Source organism: Amblyraja radiata, chromosome 33 (assembly GCF_010909765.2).
Source record: "Amblyraja radiata isolate CabotCenter1 chromosome 33, sAmbRad1.1.pri, whole genome shotgun sequence".
Classification (NCBI taxonomy): domain Eukaryota; kingdom Metazoa; phylum Chordata; class Chondrichthyes; order Rajiformes; family Rajidae; genus Amblyraja; species Amblyraja radiata.
Window position 1 is genome coordinate 26,639,931 of NC_045988.1, and position 21,744 is coordinate 26,661,674.

Consider the following 21,744-nt stretch of genomic DNA (forward strand, 5'->3'; position numbering starts at 1 on the left):
TCAACACCGTCACCAAGTGCGTCGTCAGCACCATACTGAAGGACCTGCAGCTGAAGCCCCAGCAACGAGGCAAAATCAGTGGATCGACGTTGCTGAGGTAACCACATGGCTTCTCCGTTCCGCCTCTGTCAGCGGTAGAGTCGCTGCCTCACAGTGCCAGAGACCCGGGTTCGATCCTGACCACGGGTGCTGTCTGTTTGTATATTCTCCCCATGAACTGCGTAGGTTTTCTCTCGGTGCCCCGGTTTCCTCCCACACTCCAAAGACGTGCAAGTTTGTAGGCTAATTGGTTTCGGTAAAATTGTAAATTGTCCCTAATGTGTCAGATAGTGTTAGTGTACGGCGTGATCGATGGTCAGCATGGACCCAGTGGGCTGAAGGGCCTGTTCCCATGCTGTATCTCTGAATGAAACCTCAGCTTGTAAGCTTGACATATGCTACAAATTATTTATATTAGATGCAAATAAACAACACTGGTTCACTCCGGGTGCTTTTTGAGCTTTGTTGTGTTCTGTAAAGGTGCTTTGGTTACTTTGATTAGGAAGGACCTGCAGGTGATGGTTTAAACCAAAGATAGACACAAAAAGCTGGCGTATCTCTGTGGGACAGGCAGCATCTCTGGAGAAAAGGAATGGGTGACTTTTCAGGTTGAGAAACTATCTTCAGACCCACTTTGTTTTGTTCCCTTGTTTCACTTAATTGTACAAGCTATTTGGCATCCACGTATCTGGATTTCATTAACTTGCTTCCGCGATTATCGTGCAGTTTTTAAAATGGTCCATCGGCCCACCTTGTCCATGCCGATCGTACTAGTTCTACGTTATCCCTCTTTCTCATCTATTCTCTACACACGGGACAATATACAGAGGCCAATTAACCTACAAACTAGTTTAGTTTACTTTAGAGATACTGGCCCTTCGGCCCACCGAATCCGTTCCGACCAGCGATCCCCACACATTAACACTATCCTGCATCAGTGACAATGTTTACATTTATACCAAGCCAATAAGCCTACAAACCTGAATGTCTTGGGAGTGTGGGAGGAAACAGAAGCTCTCGGAGAAACCCCACGCAGGTCACGGGGAGAACATACAAACTCCGCACAGAGAAGCACCCATAGTCAGGATCGAACCGGGGTCTCTGACGCCGTAAGCACTGCAAGCTCTACCACTGTTCCACCCTTTACCTGCCCTGGCTACAAGCCAGATCTTAACCATTGCCTCATATAACCAAGCCAGGCCTTTCTTTATTCCTTTCCCTGAAGTAAAGCAGCAAGACTGCTGAAGGAAAATACACTGTAGTTACATACTTAACAATCCATGCTTCAGTATGTGTTTGTATGTGAGTATTAACAAAGCAAAAACAATATTGCCATTTTTACAATGCATAAAAGCAATCCTTCTTCAGATTTTTAAGTCTGATATAAGTCTGAAGAAGGGTCTCGACCCAAAAGATGGCAGATGGAGTTTAATGCTGATAAGTGCGAGGTGCTACATCTTGGCAGGACAAATCAAAATAGGACGTACATGGTAAATGGTAGCGAATTGAGGAATGCAGTTGAACAGAGGGATCTAGGAATAACTGTGCATAGTTCCCTGAAGGTGGAATCTCATGTAGATAGGGTGGTAAAGAAAGCTTTTGGTATGCCAGCCTATATAAATCAGAGCATTGAGTATAGAAGTTGGGATGTAATGTTAAAATTGTACAAGGCATTGGTGAGACCAATTCTGGAGTATCGTGTACAATTTTGGTCGCCCAATTATAGGAAGGATGTCAACAAAATAGAGAGAGAGCAGAGGAGATTTACTAGAATGTTGCCTGGGTTTCAGAAACTTAGTTACAGAGAAAGGTTGAATAAGTTAGGTCTTTATTCTCTGGAGCGCAGAAGGTTAAGGGGGGATTTGATAGAGGTCTTTAGAATGATGAGAGGGATAGACAGAGTTGACGTGGATAAGCTTTTCCCATTGAGAGTAGGGAAGATTCAAACAAGAGGACATGACTTCAGAATTAAGGGACAGAAGTTTAGGGGTAACATGAGGGGGAACTACTTTACTCAGAGAGTGGTAGCTGTGTGGAATGAGCTCCCAGTGGAAGTGGTGGAGGCAGGTTCGATTTTATCATTTAAAATTAAATTGGATAGGTATATGGATGGGAAAGGAATGGAGGGTTATGGTCTGAGTGCAGGTAGATGGGACTAGGGGAAAATAATTGTTCGGCACGGACTTGTTGGGCCGAGATGGCCTGTTTCTGTGCTGTAATTGTTATATGGTTATATGGGTTATATGGTTAAAATGTCACCTATTCCTTTACTCCAGCACTGAGTCTATCTTCACATTTTTAACTGACATTTTTAAAGTGTGTAGACAGGCTCTTTAACCCATGAGTCTGCGCTGCACTGATACAGTCCCATACACACTAGGGACAATTTGCAATTTTACCGAAACCTACAAACCTGCACATCTTTGGAGTGTGGGAGAAAACCGAAGATCTCAGAGAAAATCCACGCAGATCATGGGGAGAACGTACAAACTCCGTACAAACAGCACCCGCAGTCAGGATTGAACCCGGGTCTCTGGTGCTGTAAGCGCTGTGAGGCAGCAACTCCACCGCTGCCCTTGTAAAATTACATTGGCTATTAGATGCAAAGCAGTTTCCCTCCCTCCCTCCCAGAGCAGTAAATCGTATAAACATTTAGTTTTTATTTTCTGTGGACCCTCCTTTGTTTTGACCCTTCTTCAATCATTATCATATGCAGTGGGTCATGGACATGAGGTGTTAAGGGCCTGTCCCACTTACGTGTCCTTGGCACGCAAAGCAATGGGTAGCGTTTTGGGTCAAGACTGTGAGATGTAACTCACAATCACGATGCCAGAGACAAAGTCGTGGAAACAAGAAATTCTTTATTTACGAGTCTGCAGAGCCGGGTGTCCCTTGAAACTGAGACACACCGAGACACAGAAAATCCCTTCCCCTTATACCACACAATTTCGTTGAATCCCCTCCCCTTCTGGCTCCTTCCAATTAGAGCTCTGAGGTGCACAATCTGCCCGGAACGCCCATGTACCTCCCAGATCATACATCGCATGTGCATGGTAATTAGCAGTTTCACGATCCTGGGCGTTTCTGTAATATTCATTTTCTTCATTAAGCAGGCGCAGTAAGCAATCTACATGACTCATAGTAACCCTTTCTGGCCGTGTAGGCAGCCTCCTCGCAATTACCACAGTTTGTAGAACTTATCTCTGTTTCAGTACACTTTTATCAGTGCCTTAACGAGAGCTGTGGTGGTTTACTCATCCTGTTCCTCACAATTCAATCATCCTGTTTCTCACAATTTAATCATCCTGTCTCTCACAATCCACCATTTTTCTTTTGCTACGCCTTTCCTGATTAAACCCCATTCTCAAACCCCTTCTGCTCCAACTGATGTAACATTCTCTTAATTTCCTCTCTGTGTGGATCCAGAACCTTCCCTGGTCGCATTATCATAATTTTCTGCACCTCCCCTCTTGTTCCCATGGGCTACAGCCTGCATCTGGCTTATGCTCCTGGTTATGAGCTCTCTAAGACAAGGTATACAACAGCGGATAAAGATCAGCCCAGCCAGTGCACATAGGATCACAAGTCCCAACGTTTTCCACCATGATCCTCCCAGGAGGGAATCCCACCATCCAATACCCATGATTGAGTTCCACTTTTGCACCGGAACATGTGCCAATTTCCGGATTCCTTCGGATATGTCCATTACTGCCTGTCCATTATCGTCAATATTCAGGCAACAATTAGACAGGTTGAATTTTCCACACACCCCTCCTTCTTCGGTTAGGATGTAGTCCAGGGCCAATCAATTTTGGTATATTGCTGTTCTCATCTGTGTTTGCTGCTTTGCCAACATCTCTAGTGCTGCAGCCGTCCGATTAGTGATCACCTCCAATACAGCCTGCAATCGTATTATCCGGTTTAGCATGTACACAGGGGTACGATATCCCCAAGAACCATCCTGAGCCCAGGTGGCTGGCCCATAATATGAGATAATTCGAGCCGGAGGCCACTCATCATCCTCCCAGGTTCCTATCTCCAACTCTCTTTTCTTCCTTTGTAGGTCATCAAACACTGGCGTGCTCAGCATTCATCCTCCTTCAGCTGGCAACAAAAAGAATCCCGGCTGCACCAACCCAATTAAACACGCTCCACTCCATTTTCCCGGAAGTACTGAATAGGCCTTCTGTCCACATATCCAGAGTAATCCCTCTGGAGCAGGTCCACTCACCGTGTTACTTTCCCAGAGGTCCCGTAAGACTGGTAACCCCTGATATAGGTTGTTTCCTGTGCAGTTCCAGATTCGGCTCTCGTTGTCTGTCTTGTCTCTGACTGGGGCGATGATTGTACAGTTCCCCCAGTCTTCTTCGGCCAGATACCATTTAGGCTCCTCAGGCCACCAAGTCCGTGTCTGGTTCTCCCACAAGGTTAGGATGCGTTGACAAGGACTGATGCCGACTTCTTCTTTCCCCGGAGTCCTTGGTCGAGCTATACATTCTGTCCCTACTGGAGTGTCGGTCAAGAGCCACTCCTGAGGTCCTCGATCTCTTCCTTCCGTGATGTTCCACTCGAATAGATCCCACACTTCGACAGTTGATCCCCTCGAAGGCCATTGGGAACTCATAAGAGGTCCTCCACAAACCCAGCAGTCCTTAACATCCAGCGTGTGAGCAATCCTGGTAGCCAGGTCCACGAAGAGATTCCCTCCCAATTCAGGAATTTCTATCTGCTTCTGTATTTCTTCGTACAAGGAAGCATATGGTTGAGGTCTCTTAGTTGGGGCTGGTTGGGTTACCTCTATTTCTTGTAGCCTTTTTACTAGTATTTCCTTCTCCTTGTCTAAATATTCCTTCACCAACTGGGACCCCGTTCCCCATTGCATAAACAAAGCCATCTCTCTCCGCTGGGGCAGGTTCTGTACATCCTCATTCCTGTGTATCCCAAATTCTGCACTGTAGTATTCTACTCCCCCTTCCTTACAACTGGTTCTGGTTCTAGGGGTATAACATGAGTCATGCACATAGGAATGATAGGTAAAAGACCTTCTGGTTTGTCCACCATACCTGATGGGGTGGTAACATTTATCACAGCTGTCCATACATTTACTTACAGTGACCATCATCATTAGCACAAGTGCCAAGCCCTGCATTGTAATCTTTTAGTTCAATCGTTCTTTCTCAAAGATCAGAGTCAGTGGTTTCTTTCCCTGTCTTACTGTCCAGTCCTCCTCAGCCGGAGGCTCCACTGGTCCCTTTATTCGCACTGCATGTGTCCACCCTTTTTCTTTTGTCCGCACTGCTGTTTCCGTGGTCAACAGTACCAAATACGGACCAGTCCAATGGGGTTGCAACTTTTCTTCCTTCCACAATTTTACCAGAACCCAGTCTCCCGCTTTCACAGAATGGATTGGAAAGTCGAGAGGAGGACTCTGTGCCAGCAGCCCCTTGGTTTTTAATTCTGTAATAGAACGAGATACTGCCAGTAAATAGTTCCTTAAGAAAACATCACTACCCTCTAGGGTGGGTATTCCTTCTATCTTTCCCAAGTAAGGTAACCCAAACAACATTTCGTAGGGGGATACTGCTATATCCTTTCGTGGAGCGGTTCGAATTCTAAGCAAGGTTATTGGCAAACATTTGGTCCAAGGTAGTCTAGTCTCCTCCATTAATTTGGAAATTCGTGTCTTCAAAGTGCCATTCATCCTTTCCACCATTCCCGAACTTTGTGGATGCCAGGGATTATGCAACTTCCATTTTATCCCTAGGGCATCACAGATGAGCAAGTGGGCCTTTGAGGAGAAATGGGTTCCTCGGTCTGAATCGAGAGATTCGATGATTCCATAATGCGGGATTATTTGTTCCAATAGAATTTTGGCTAACACTTGAGAAGTGGCATTTACTGTGGGGAATGCTTCCACCCAACGGGTAAAGTGATCCACCACCACTAGGAGGTATTTCCACTTCTGTATCCTGGGGAGTTCAGTAAAATCTACCTGTACTCTCTGGAATGGCCTGATGGCTAACTGCTGCTCTCCTCCCGGCGCTGCTCTCATCACTTTCTTATTTATCTTCTGACAGATCACACAGCTTGAGACGGCTTGTTTAGCCTGAGTGTATATCCCCCTACAAGCATACGTACGTAAAAGAGTATCACATAATGCCTGAGCCCCCCAGTGTGACTGGGAATGTAATCTTCCCAATAATTCTCTGATAACCTCCTTATTTAGCAGTTGCTTCCCATCCAGTGTCCACCATCGTCCATCTTTTGTTATTTTCGCTCCCAGCTCATTCATCCTATCTATATCGATATGTCTGTACACCGGTCCTCTGACCCACTCCCTCCACTCTGGGTGGGCGATCCGAGCCATCTGCGGCGGGCGAGTCCCTGGTCTCCAGCATGCGAGTTGGGCCCGTACACTAGTTCTATCCTACACATTGGGGACCATTTACAGAAGCCAATTAACCTCCAAACCTGTACGCCTTTGGAGTGTGGGAGGAAACCTTAGCACCTGGAGAAAACCCACACGGTCACGGGGAGACTAGATTGAACCCAGGTCCCTGGTGCTGTGATGCAAAAACTCTAGCACTGCCAACCCACTTTGAGTAACATTCAGGTTCTGTAAAGACCACAATCTATGTAACGCTATTATTTACTTCATCTCAGACGCCTTGCTAGCAGATGATTAATCTGCCTGGTGTTACCTCCTTGTATCATTCTTTTTATTAGGGACAGCATGTTGATATTTGAAGACCTTTCAACAATCTTCTCCTATGAGAACAACCAAGAAAGGAGTCAGGAGTTGCTAATGAAGGTACGTCACACCCAGCATGGTGGGACCTTAAATGGTTGTCAAAATTACTCATAATGGATTAAAGCAATGGCTAGCAGTTAATCAATATTGTAGATCAATCAATATTGTAGACCAATCAAACAGTAAAAGTAGACACGAGGAACGGCAGATGCTGGAATCCTGTGGAGAGTAGTAAGTGTTGGAGTAACTCAGCGGTAATTCGGCGACCTGCTATGACTGTGACAGTCGCCGGCAGTCGCCGAAAATATCGCCTAAGTGGGACAGGCCCTTTAGATAAGTACATGGATAGGACAGGTTTGGAGGGATATGGACCAAATGCAGGCAGGTGGGACTAGTGTAGCTGGGACATGTTGGCCGGTGTTTGCAATTTTGGCCGAATTGCCAGTTTCCACACTGTATCACTCTATGACTATATGACAGTACCTCTATGTAAATATTTACTCAACTACCACCTGTTGCTATGCTTTTTTATTCTGAATGATAAGGTTTATCAGCTGTGTGGGATTCAGGCTGCAATTATAATCCACCTGCACCTGCTTTGTTTGCACTATCTTTTGGACAACAACTGCTTAATGTCATAAATCATACATTATAGGTTCATGTCATACGTGCAGAATTAGGCCATTTGACCGATCATGTCTACTCAGCCATTCAATCATGGCCCATCTATCCCTCTCAACCCCATTCTCCTGCCTTCTTCCCATAACCCCTGACACCACCCATACTAATCATGAATCTGTCTATCTCCACCTTAAAAATATCCATTGACTTGGTCTCCACAGCCGTCAGTGTCAATGAATTGCACAGATTCACCACCTTCAGACTAAAGAAATTCCTCCTCATCTCCTTTCTAAAGGTAAATTGTAGCGGCGCCTGCTGGCGTACGCAGAGATCGAACCCGGCATTCGGAAGCCGCGGTCACATGACTCGGGAGGGGCCGCTTGTTTCGCGCGGTTTTTGCTTGCGTGCGTTAGTTCAGCGCTGGCCACCGTTGTGGGCAGACGTGTCTATAGAACCTGTAAACTGGAAACCGAACTTTTGAATAAAGATCTGTTGGAAACCCTAGTTGTCGTTCTTCAGACCGCAAAATTGGTGACCCCGACCTGTCTATCCGTCGTTAGACAAGAAGAATTATGCAGGAAGAGAGTGTTCCTGCAGAATCGGCCAGCACAAGGCAGGGCTCACCGGCCTTCAAACTGCCAGCCTTTTGGCCTGATCAACCTCAGGTGTGGTTCGCCTATGTTGAGGCACAGTTCCACCTTCATCGCATCGTGGTGGATGACACAATGTATTTCCATGTGGTGGGGGCTTTGCCGCAGGACTGTGCCTCAAGGTTGTTGCCCTACATCAGGGACCCGCCGTCCAATCGGCAAATACGAAGGGCTGAAGGCCCTGCTGTTCCACGCTTACGGTTTCAGCCGCTCGCGAAGGTCCGCTAACAACGCTGAAACCGGGACCTCTTGGTCCTGGGGGACAGGCAAGAAATCCCCGGGAACTCGCAAAACCGAGCCATAAACCAACTCGGCCGAAGAGGCTTCGAGGTCCTCCTCAGGCGTTGTTCTGATGCCTAGGAGGACCCAAGGTAACTGGTCGACCCAATCTGGGCTGGTGAGTCGAACTTTCAACGCCGACTTGAGGTGCCTGTGGAAATGCTCAACCAACCCGTTGGACTCTGGGTGATAAGCAGTAGTCTGATGCAACTTCGCGCCATACAGCTGCGCCATACCACACCATAGGGAGGACGTGAACTGGGCCCCACGATCGGTAGTAATATCTGCGGGGACGCCGGAACGAGCGATCCAATTGGAGACAATGGCACTCGCGCATGCCTCAGTAGAGGTATCCGTTAACGGTATTGCCTCCGCCAACCTGGTGAACCTGTCCACAATGTCAGTAAGTGAGTAGCCCCGCGCGAACACGGCAAGGGACCTATCAGGCCAACATGGATGTGCAGGAACCTGCCGTCCGGGACGGCGAAATCCTGGACTGGCGGGTGCACATGTCTCTACACCTTGGATGTCTGGCATGGGATGCAGGAACGAGCCCATGCTGCGACCAGCTTCCTTAACCCGTGCCAGACGAACTTCGCCGCGACCAAGGCAGAGGTGGCGTGAATGGACGGGTGCGCTAGGCTGTGGATAGTGTTGAAAATCCACCGCCGCCAAGCGACTGGGACAATTAGCCAGCTTACATAGAAAAATAGAGAATATGTGCAGGAGTAGGCCATTCAGCCCGCACCGCCATTCAATATAATCATGGCTGATCATCCAACTCGGTATCCTGTACCTGCCCTCTCTCCATGCCCCCTGATCCCTTTAGCCACAAGGGCCACATATAACTCACTCTTAAATATAGCCACTGAACTGGCCTCAATTACCTTCTGTGGCAGAGAATTCCACAGATTCACCACTCTCTGGGTGAAAAATGTTTTACTCATCTCGGTCCTAAAAGACTTCCCCCTTATCCTTAAACTGTGACCCCTTGTTCTGCACTTCCCCAACATCGGGAACAATCTTCCTGCATCTAGCCTGTCCAACCCCTTAAGCCCTGATTCAGCTTGTGCCCTGATTCAGCATTGCGGTAAACCTCCATACCGGCATCTGCCTGTTGGGCAGCGGCCAGCTCCTTATAATCAACGCCTAGGCTAAGCGCTGAGACTTCGGGCAGCGCTGGACGGGATAACGCGTCAGCCACAACGTTCAGCTTCCCTGCCACATGCCGAATATCGGACGTGAATTCGGAAATGTAGGCGACGTGCCGTTGCTGTCTGGCAGACCAGGGGTCAGATACCTTGGTCAAGGTGAACGTTAGCGGATAGTGATGTGTGAATGCAGTGAAAGCGCGCCCCTCCAGGAAATAGCGAAAATGGCGGATCGCTAGGTAAAGTGCGTGGAGCTCTTGGTCGAAAGCGCTATACTTAACTTCGTGGGCTCGCAGCTGCCTGCTGAAAAATGCCAGCGGCACCCAGTGACTACCTCGAGGACGGCGCCTCCCGCGACGTCGGCAGCTTCTACGGTGAGGGCCGTTTGGGATGACACCCTAGGGTGTTCCAGCATAGTGTCGTTGGCCAATGCGGTTTTAGCCCCCTCGAACGCCTTCTGTGCCTCCTTAGACCAGACCAGGTCCTTGGGCTTACCGGCCAGGCATTGGAACAACGGCCGCATGATTGCGGCTGCTGACGGGACGAATCGGTGGTAGAAGTTAACCATCCCGATAAACTCCTTGACTGATAGGGGCTTGGGGAAGCGACGGATAGCGTTGACTTTCTCGGGCAGTGGCTACGCACCGTGGGAGGTGATGCTATGACCCAAGAAAGAAATGGAGCGCAACCCGAACTGGCACTTCGCGGGGTTGATCACCAACCCATGTTTGCGCAGCCGTTCGAAAAGTAGGCGGAGGTGCCTGACCTGCTCTGCCTGTGAGCTGCTGGTCACCAGGATATCATCCAGGTAGATGAAAATGAACGGCAAACCCCGGCCGACCTGATCCATTAACCTTTGGAATGCCTGAGCAGCGTTCTTTAAGCCAAAATGCATTCTGAGCCATTTCGAAAAGGCTAAAAGGGGTAATGGTGGCCGTTTTAGGGACGTCGTCGGGGTGGACCGGGATTTGATTATACCCGCAAATAAGGTCAACCTTCGAGAAGAAGGTCGCACCTTCCAGATGGGCCGAGAAATCCTGGATGTTCAGGACTGGGTACCGATCGGATGGGGTTACCGTGTTCAAATGCCTGTAATCACCGCAAGTTCTCCAACCCCCGGACGCTTTGGGCACCATGTGTAACGGGGAAGCCCAGGGGCTATCCGACCGCCGGACGATCCCTGGGTCCTCCATAAGTTGGAACTCGTCTCTTGCGATGCAGTTTATCGGGTGGGAGACAGCGCGCGCAGGCGTGTACCGGTGGGCCCTCGGTGGGAATGTGGTGGACTGTCTCAGGCGCTATGAGACAGCAGCTCTACCCGCTGCACCACTGTGCCGGCCTCTACATTTAATTCCAATTCTATGTCAAAGGGAGCTGGATTTTTGCTGTGTATGTGCGTGTGTGTTTGTGGAGAAATAAATGCAGAACTGGAGACACAGAAGAAAAAAGCTTTACTGAAACACCACCCATCTGCCAAAGACCCCCTCCCTCACTAGTCTCCACTGATGGCTTGTCCAGGCTTTGTCCTGCCACCATCACTTTTCCAGTCCCCCCCCCCCCCCATCTCCACTCACTGCTTTACTGAAATCACAGTACAATGCCAACAATGGTGGGTGTATGGAACAAGCTGCCAGAGGAGGTAGTTGAGGCTGGGACTCTCCCAACGTTTAAGAGACAGTTAGACTGGTACATGGACAGGACAGGTTTGGAGGGATATGGATCAAACACGGGCTGTTGGGACATTGTTGGCCAGTGTGGGCAAGTTAGCCTGTTTTCTCACTGTATCATTTCATATAACCATATAACCATATAACAATTACAGCACAGAAACAGGCCATCTCGACCCTTCTAGTCCATGCCGAACACATAATCTCCCCTAGTCCCATATACCTGCGCTTGGAGACCATAACCCTCCATTCCTTTCCCATCCATATAACTATCCAATTTATTTTTAAATGATAAAAACGAACCTGCCTCCACCACCTTCACTGGAAGCTCATTCCACACAGCTACCACTCTCTGAGTAAAGAAGTTCCCCCTCATGTTACCCCTAAACTTCAGTCCCTTAATTCTCAAGTCATGTCCCCTTGTTTGAATCTTCCCTACTCTCAGTGGGAAAAGCTTTTCCACGTCAACTCTGTCTATCCCTCTCATCATTTTAAAAACCTCTATCAAGTCCCCCCTTAACCTTCTGCGCTCCAAAGAATAAAGCCCTAACTTGTTCAACCTTTCTCTGTAACTTAGTTGCTGAAACCCAGGCAACATTCTAGTAAATCTCCTCTGTACTCTCTCTATTTTGTTGACATCCTTCCTATAATTAGGCGACCAAAATTGTACACCATACTCCAGAATTGGCCTCACCAATGCCTTGTACAATTTTAACATTACATCCCAACTTCTATACTCAATGCTCTGATTTATAAAGGCCAGCACACCAAAAGCTTTCTTTACCACCCTATCTACATGAGATTCCACTTTCAGGGAACTGTGCACAGTTATTCCCAGATCCCTCTGTTCACCTACATTCTTCAATTCCCTACCATTTACCATGTACGTCCTATTTTGATTTGTCCTGCCAAGATGTAACCCATTTCCATTCTGACCTCAGCCGCTAACGGTGTGCAGTTTGCACATTCCCCCTGTGACTGACAGGGTTTCCCCGGTTCCTCCCACATCCTTAACTATCCGACGCTAACACTCAGGACAATTTAACCAAAGCAAATTAACCTATAATCCTGCAGGTCTTTGGAATGTTGGAGGAAACCGGAGTACCCGGAGCCAACCCACACTGTCAAGGGGAGAACGTACAAACTCCATAATGACTGCACCCATAGTCAGGATTGATCCCGGGTCTTTGACGCTGCAAGGCAGCAGCTCTGCCAAATATCTAAGGCGATTATCTAAGGATATTATATTGTTTTAATGATAAATTCCAAACCAATTTGGTTTAATACAGAAGATGAGGCAGCGAGCAGTCGGAATGTTTAAGAAATGCACTATTCAGCATGTTCACTGACGAATTTTGCCTGAATTCCCCAGGGACTGATGCAAGGCACCATGCCATTTCTGGGAACATTCTTGACTGACTTGATGATGCTGGACTCCGCGTTCCCTGACTATGACGATGTAAGTAAGGCTACGGGTCGGGATTCCTTGCTGCGATTTTCTCGCTGTTCCTTGCTACAGTTACGGCATCAGTGAAGGATGTTTGAAGGTGATCAAAGCAACCAAGGCAGATCAAAGATTACATCGAAGACGTAATGCTGGGGTAACTCAGCGGCACAGGCAGCATTTCTGGAGAGAAGGAATGGGTGACGTTTCGGGTCGACATCCTTCTTCTGAAGAAGTCTGAATCTGAAGGAGAATCTCGACCCGAAATGTCACCCATTCCTTTTCTCCAGAGATGCTGCCTGCCCCACTGAGTTGCTCCAGTACTTTGTGCCTATCTTCGGTCTAAGCTAGCATCTGCAGATCCCTCCTGCACAAAGAGTGCACTGCATTGCTTCAGTAATTTAATGGAGCCAGGTTGCCTGAAAATGATTAAACAGACTCTCTTGCGAGCCTATCACTTTTTAAATTGCATTCTGAATGTCGTTTAGTTTAGAGATACTGTCGTATAGTTTAGAGAACAGGCCCTTCAGCCCATCTAGACCATGCCGATCAGTGATCCACCAGCACTATCTTACACACGAGGGACAATGTACAATCTTTACCAAAGCCAATTAACCTCCAAACCTGCACATCTTTGGAGTGTGGGAGGAAACCAGAGTACCCGGAGAAAACCCATGCCATCACAGGGAGAATGAACAAACTCCGTACAGACAGCACCCACAGTCGGAATTGAACCCGGGCCTCTAGCGCTGTGAGGCAGCAACTCTACCGCTGCGCCATGATGCCGCCCATTGCAGAGTTTAGGCAATTTTGTTAATTGGCCCATTTGCTTACGCGGTATAAACAAGATTGCACATAGACTGCACATTAGATTATGAGACATCGAAGCAGAATTAGGCCAGTCGGACCATCGAGTCTGCTCCCCCATTCAATCATGGCTGATCTATTTTCCCCCTCAACCCCATTCTCCTGCCTTTTCCCTGTAACCTACAACGCATCATGTAAAAATATAGTGGCTACTGTATATATAAAATCCTGCTGCTATTCAGTTTTGATTTCCTAGTTTGGAAGCAAGGTGAATTTAATTGTAATCCACTTCAGCCCTTCTAGGACTCTGTAACCCTAGAGTATTGTCCAATCTCACAATCACACAAAGCAACCTCCCTTCCATCAACCTTGACTCCATTTATACCTTACGTTGCCTCGGCAAGGCAAGCAGCATAATCAAGGGCGAGTCGTACCCTGGCCACTCCCTCTTCCCCTCTCTCCCATCAGGCAAAAGGTATAGAAGTGTGAAAACGCACACCTCCAGATTCAGGGACAGTTTATTTCCAGCTGTTATCAGGTGTTTCCAACTGAATCCTCCTACCACAACCAGAGAGCAGTCCTGAACTACTATCTACCTCTTTGTGTACCCTCAGACTATTCTTGATAGGACTTTGCTGGCTTTACCTTGCACTAAATGCTATTCCCTTATCATGTATCTGTACACTGTAGATGGCTCAATTCTAATCATGTAGTCTTTCCATTGACTGGATAGCACGTAACTAAGGCTTTTCACTGTACCTTGGTGACAATAAACCAAACGGAATCTTTCAACAGCTTAATGTTTTTTTTCTTCTTGCATTTTTCAGGGCTTGACCAACTTAGAGAAAAGATGACGGGTTAGTATAAATTATAAATAGCACAATTTTCAAAAATATGCCTAGCAAAATGTTCTTTATGACTCTATGAAGATCCCTGAAAAATAATTTGTGTAGAAATTTCGTTAGCTTCCAAATTTTGAGAAGTTTTGCCGAGGATGCAATTTTAACCCTTTTAATCCTATCTGGTTTCACCGTCTGCTTTACCAGTGGAGGTGGAATATACGTCATAGTGGAGTAAATGTTGGGGTCATTCTATGGTATATGGGGGACTAAGCTTGTGAGAGGATGCTGTACAAAGTGTTCTTGAATGGATTCCTGAGTATAGGCTTCATTGAGTTCAGCATTGTAACAGGCCCTTCTGCCCAACTCATCCATGCCGACCAGGGTGCCCCATCTACACCAGTCCCATTTGGCCTATATTCCTCTCAACCTTTCCTATCCAAGTACTGTCCAAGTGTCTATAAAATGTTGTTGTACCAGCCTCAACTATTTCCCCAGGCAGCTCATTCCATATACCCACCTCTCAGGTTCCTGCTAAATCTTTTAATTCTCACCTTAAACCTATGCCCTTTAGTTCTTTATTCCCCTGCTTATCCTATGGCTTTAACCTGGCCCTTTGGCCCAACGCGCCCATGCTGACCAAGGTGTCCCATCTACACTAGTCTCACCTGCCCAGGTTTGGCCCATACTCCCCTTAACCTACCCTATCCATGTAGCTGTCCAAGCTAACTGCCTTAACGACCTCCTCTGGCAGCTCATTCATTGTATTCATTGTGAGTGGAAAAAGTTACCCCTCGGGTTCGTCTTCAATATTGTCCCTCTCACCTTAACACTAGTAGTTGATTTCCCCTATCATGGTTAAAGGACTCTGTACATTCACCCTATCTATTCCCCTCTCGATTTTATATACCTCGATAAGATCACCTCTCATCCTCCTGCACTCCACAGAATAAAGTGAGTCGCTCCATAGCTCAGCGCCTCAAGTCCCGGCAACATCCTCGTAAATCTTCTCTGTACCCTTTCCAGCATAACGTCATGTTCCCGATGTTGGGAGAGTCCAGAACCAGGGGCCACAGATTAAGAATAAGGGGTAGGCCATTTAGAATGGAGTGAAGAAAAACTTCTTCACCCAGAATTCTCTGCCTCAGAAGGCAGTGAAGGCCAATTCTCTGGATGCTTTCAAGAGAGAGTTAGATAGATCTCTTAAAGATAGCTGAGTCAAGGGATATGGGGTGAAGGATATGCCTGCTCCATTGCGAAATCTCCTCGAGGTACCCCGACTTTGAGAATGTTCTTCTCCTCTATGACGGGAGATCTGGAGTCTGAAGAAGGGTCTCGACCCGAAACGTCACCTTTTCCATCTCTCCAGAGATGCTGCCTGTCTCGTTGAGTTACTCCAGCATTTTGTGTCTATCTTCAGCGTAAACCGACATCTGCAGTTCCTTGAAGATAGACACAAAATGCTGGAGAAACTCGTCAGGACAGGCAGCATCTATGGATAGAAGGAATGGGTGACGTTTCGGGTCGAGACCTTTCTTCTGACTTCCTACACACTGTGCTCAAAATGTGATCATCAATACATCAGTCCACCTTTACTATATTTGCAGAACCAAATGCAGTGAGTTGACAGCAAATGATGGTGTTTATAGTTTTTGGCACCTCTTGAAAGTTCCATCCACGTCACAGGAGGCAATGATATTTTACTTTGTTTGTGGAAGAGAGGAAGATTTAATCTTTGTTGTCCTTTGGCAGGAGTTGAGGTTTTAGCCCAAATTAAGCTGTTGCAGTCTTCCTGTAACGTATACTGCATCAGCCCCGTCGAAAGTTTTCTCCAGTGGTTCCGCAGGCAACAGCATTTTACTGATGCTGAAAGGTAAGAAGCTTTGGAAGAACATTTTTTGTTCTTGTCTAAAAGTGGATGTAATCTTAGATGTAATCTTTGGCACTTAGGCCAAAGTGCCTGTTTCCGCGCTGTATCTCTAAACTGGCATTGTAATTCTGCACGAGAGTCGAGAGTAACTGTATGTACCTAAAATGGAACAATAACATTATTTCTAGCAGCAGCACAATGGGTCGTAAACGCTGTACCATAATAAATAAAATGAATAAATGAAATATGTTTAGTTTAGAGATACAGCATGGAAACAGGCACTTTGGCCCACTGCATCCACACCGACCAGCGATTCCCAACATACACGTGGGACAATTTTTACATTCATACCAAGCCAATTAACCTACAAATCTGTACGTCTTTGGAGTGTAGGAGGGAACCAAAGATGTCAGAGAAAATTCACGCAGGTCACAGGGGCAACGCACAGACTGTACAGACAGGACCCGTAGTCAGGATCAAATCCGGATCACTGGCGCTGTGAGGCAGCAACTCTATCGCTGTGCCACCGAGCCACCCTGCAATGAGCCATGTTCTCTTGCCAGAGATATAAATGCTTCCCGGCCAAATAATCTTTGGTGCGAGCTTTGAATTTGGCAGAATAACTCCATTAATTTGTCCAACTTGTGTTTGTTTGCCATTCTGTAGCTACAACTTATCGCTTGAAATGGAACCACGCAGCGACAAACGTCTGACATCTGCAAAACCCAGGAAGAGCGTGGTGAAGCATCACAGTCTGTGAGTAGAATAAAATAACACTGCATCTGGTTAACCCAGAGAGCACGGTTTTTCATTGATGTGTAGGAAGGAGCAGAACTGCAGATGCTGATTTGAACAGAAGGTAGACGCACAAAGCTAGACTAACTCAGTGGGTCAGGCAGAATCTCTGGAGAAAAGGAATGGGGAACGTCTTGGGTCGAGACCCTTCTCCAGACTGAAAGTCAGGGGTGAGGGAAATGAGAGATATGGAAGACATTTGAAAGCAGATGATGATCAAGGAAATGTAGATTGGTTCATTCGAAGGTAGACACAAAATGCTGGAGTAACTTAACGGGACATAGACATAGACAAAGAAAATAGGTGCAGGAGGAGGCCATTTGGCCCTTCAAGCCAGCACCACTATTTATTGTGATCATGGCTGATCGTCCTCAATCAATAACCCGTGCCCGCCTTCTCCCCATATCCCTTGATTCCACTAGCCCCTAGAGCTCTATCTAACTCTCTCTTAAATCCATCCAGTGATTTGGCCTCCACTGCCTTCAGTGGCAGGGAATTCCACAAATTCACAACTCTCTGGGTGAAAAATTCTAAGACTGTGGCCCCTGATATAGCTCTATATGAGCCCGGATCTTCTAAATCTTTATCTTTTTTTGGACTAAGCGTAATAGTTGATTCTGCTAATGTTTCAGGTAGTTTTTTTTCTTTAAAAGCGTGAGAATATAAATTAAATAAGTAAGGAGTCGTTATCTCATTACTAAAACTATCTGGTCCCGGTGTCTTACCATTTTTCAACGATTTTATTGTTTCACCTATTTCTTCGATTGTAATTTGAGCTCCAAGGTCCTCTTGTTCCAAAAGGTCAAGTTTTGGAAGATTACAGTTATCTAAAAATGTTTTAATTTTACTATCTTCTATTTTAGTTTTAGATGTGTATACATTTTGATAAAATTGAGCAAATCTGTTATTAATATCTTTAGGTAGTATTAGTAATTCACCTTTCTCTGATTTAATTTTAGTTATAGTATTTTCCTTTTCTTGTTTTTTCAATTGGCGAGCTAAAAGCTTATGTGGTTTGACACCAAATTCAAAATGTTCCTGTTTTGTAATTTGGAATAATCTTATTACTCTTGCCAATAAAATTCGATTAAGTTTAAATTTCAGTAATATTATCTTATTGTGTTTATCTGTCATGGAATATTTAGCATTATCTAACTCTAACTGTCTGATTTCTTGTTCTAACAACATTTGTTCTGTCATTCTTTTTATTTTGAAAAATTTGATATGAAATTAGAATTCCTCTAATAAATGCCTTAAAAGTTTCCCATAATAAAGAAGGCGAAGTACCTGGTGTATCATTTGTATCAAAAAAAAGTTTCATTTGTTGTTTTAAATATTGATAGCCTTGTAAGTCATTTAAAATATGTGTATTAAACCTCCAAAAATATTTTTAACCCGGCATTCCCTCGAATTTTACTGAAAATCTCAATGGAGAGTGATCTTAAATACTACTAATGTGGTATGTTGGATTAATTATGTGTGGCATTAATTTCATATCCTCTAAAAAGAATAAATTCTTGAATAGGTTTTAAGTACCGAAGAGTAAAATGAGTATTCCCTTCCAACTGATTAGCAGATCTCCATACATCTATTATATTAGTATTTTTTATATATGTATTTAGAAGTTCACTAGTCTTAGATTTTAAATTACTCCTCCTTTGTTTTGCTGATTTATCTAGATATGAATCTCAAACACAGTTGAAGTCACATATATTATCACATTTTGGTAATTATACTCTGATATTATATCTATAATGTCATCAAAAAATTGGGGGTTGTCAAAATTCAGAGCGTAAATATTTATCATAGTTAGTGGGGTTGCATAAATTTCTCCCGAAACTATAATATACCTTCCCTCTTTATCTGATATAGTATTCTTTAATTTAAAAGGTATACCTTTTCGAATAAGAATAGCCGTACCTCTAGATTTAGAAGTAAATGAGGAGTAGTATGTTTGACCTATCCACTTCGCCTTTAATCTCATTTGTGTTTGTTGTTTCATGTGAGTTTCCTGCAAAAACATTATGTCGCTTTTCAAAGATTTCAGTTGAGAACATTTTTTACCCCTCTTAATTGGTTCATTGGCACTCATTATATTCCAACTACAGAATCTCAAGGTTTATAACTTTTTTTTTTCATTGTTGGGAAAAATTCTCGCGGCCAGCTCAGCGGAGGACTGTGAGTAAGATGGCCAAAAATCATAGCGATATATTGTAATGTTTTTTCTAAAATCAATATACAGCGCAGACAGGAAGTGGTCAAGATGACACTTTTAATTATATAGATATTTTCTACTTGAATAAAGTTGATTTTGATTTTAAAAAAAGGGTTATTTGTGCCCTGAAGGCCGCCCGTCTCCTTGAAAACCGGCAGCACAGAAGAAGAGATAATAAGACAGCATCCCATCTCAGGCAGCACGGTGGCGCAGAGTTGCTGTCTTACAGCGCTTGCAACGCCGGAGTCCCGGGTTCGATCCCGACTACGGTGCTGTCTGTATGGAGTTTGTATGTTCTCCCCGTGACCGCGAAAGTTTTCTCCGTGATCTTCGATTTCCTCCCACACTCCAAAGACGTAGAGGTATGTAGGGAAATTGGCTTAGTATAAATGTAAAAATCGTCCTTTGGTAGGGTAGTGTTAGTGTGTGGAGATGGCTGGTCAGTGCGGACCCGGTGGGCCGAAAGGCTTTTTTCTGCGCTATATCTCTAAACTAAACTAAACTATTACAGGGGCAGTCTGAGTCCGCCTACAATAAGTGGGTTGAAGTAAGCATGAGGACCGTGCAGAAGGAGTGAAGTTCCACTAGGTGGCAGTGTTGAGGCATACTGAAGCGTTGAGGGATCCCAAAACTGATGCAGGGACAGCACTGAAAAAGCTCTACCGGGCTTTGGACATGGTTGCCTGACCTCTACCGGGCTGAGGCCAGGCAACTCTCAGACACCTCCTACTACTTATCATTGGACCTTGATCCCACAGATGAGCACCAGGCCTTAATCTCAAACACCACTACTGATTTCATCACTTCCACAGCCTCCAACCTTATCGTTTCCCAGTCCCGCACAGCCCGGTTTTACCTTCTCCCCAAAATCCACAAACAGAACTCTCCTGGCAGACCCATTGTTTCTGCCTGCTCCTGTCCCACGGAAATGATTTCCACGTACCTTGACTCCATCCTATCCCCCCCGGTCCAATCTCTCCCAATTTATGTCCAAATTACCTCACTAATGAGGTATCTTGGACATTATGACTTCCACTTTCCAAGCCCCCACTCCCTCATCTTTACTATGGACGTTCAGTCACTCAACGCCTCCATCCCCCACCAGGATGACCTTAAAGCTCTCTGTTTCTACCTCGACCACAGAACCAGCCAATTTCCCTCTACTAACACACTCTACTCTGTCTAGTGGAGCTGGTCCTCACCCAGAGGAGAAGGAGCCATCTTGGGGAACGGCTGTTAGCCAGCAGCCGTCCGTTTTAATTCGCTTTTTAAAAAGTTTTTATTGAGTCCTGTTTTTCGTCCGTTGGAGATATGGACTTTTTAATGTGGGGGGTAGGGGTCAATTTTACTTCTAGGTCCCTACCTGGTCGGTGAGGCAGCTTTTTCTCCGGGCTGCCCGTCGACCCATCCTCGTGGCCTACCAGCGGGCTTGGAGCGCCGTTTCCTGGCGGGGACCGCCCAGCACCTCGGCCTCGGTGGCGGCACAGCGCTGGAGCGCTATCGCGGAGCGGAGCGGGCGATGCCTTGCCTGGGTCGCCGCGCAGGATCGACGCGCTGGAGCTCCGGTGAGCTGAGACCGCCGTGTTCAACACCTCCGGGCTGCGGGTCTGCGGAGCGGAGCGGGCGGCGCTGATTTCAACATCGGGAGCCTGGGAGCTCCAAACCGGTGCGTCCTTGTCGGCTTCGGAAGCCGCGGTAAGGAAGCGGCCGTTCCAGGTGGCCCAGCCGCTGAGAGGACTCTCCCGACGCCGGGGCAAGACCACCCGGTGAGAACGGCCAGGAACATCGGGCCTCCGTAGAGGCAACTGCGGTGGCCTCAATAGGCCTGACTTTGGGGTGAACTTGGGGTGGGGACTGGACATTGTGCCTTCCCCCACAGTGGTAACCATTGTGGGGGGATGATTTTCTGTCTGTAAGGTAATCGTGTTAGTCTTTGTCCAAGATGGCTGCCGTGAAGGGAGAGTGGACGCTGGCACGCTTTAGCTGCCGCTGCTCTCTCTTCACATTGTGTTTTTGATTTTTTGTTTTTGGACTGAATTCTGTTTTTAATTTGTGTTTCTGTGATGTCTTTATTATTTATTTTATTCTGATTATATGTTTATATTCCTGTTAATCTCTGTAAGGTGTCCTTGAGATGTCTGAAAGGCGCCCAATAAATAAAATTTATTATTATTATTATTATTATTATTAATAATTACTCCATTGACTCCTCCCACTTCCTCCAAGTCCAAGGCGTAGCTATGGGCACCTTCATGGGCCCCAGTTATGCCTGCCCCTTCTTAAGGTACCTTGAACAATCCCTGTTCCTATCCCCGAACTCTATCTCCGTTACATTGATGACTGCATCGGTGCTACCTCCTGCACCATGCAAAACTCATGGACTTCATCAACTTCGCCACTAATTTTCATCCTGCACTCAAATTTACTTGGACCTCCCGCCATCTCACCGTCTCCATCACAAGAAATAGACTATTGACAGACGTCTATTACAAACCCACTGTCTCCCACAACTATCTTTTTTTTTTTTTTTTTTTTAATATTTTATTTTATTAGAAGTAAGTACAGTCATATGGCACCAAAGTGCCTAATATATATTTTCATAATACATTTTATGTA

The 21,744-nt window shown here is 46.0% G+C and overlaps 1 long non-coding RNA gene across 1 annotated transcript; it reads left to right on the top strand.

The window, feature by feature from the left end:
* Positions 1-2,861: 2,861 nt before the first annotated feature.
* On the top strand, positions 2,862-20,795 carry LOC116991277. Its single transcript, XR_004416730.1, has 3 exons — positions 2,862-2,924; positions 8,488-8,493; positions 20,785-20,795. It is a non-coding gene; the product is annotated as an uncharacterized LOC116991277 (long non-coding RNA).
* The last annotated feature ends 949 nt before the right edge of the window (positions 20,796-21,744 follow it).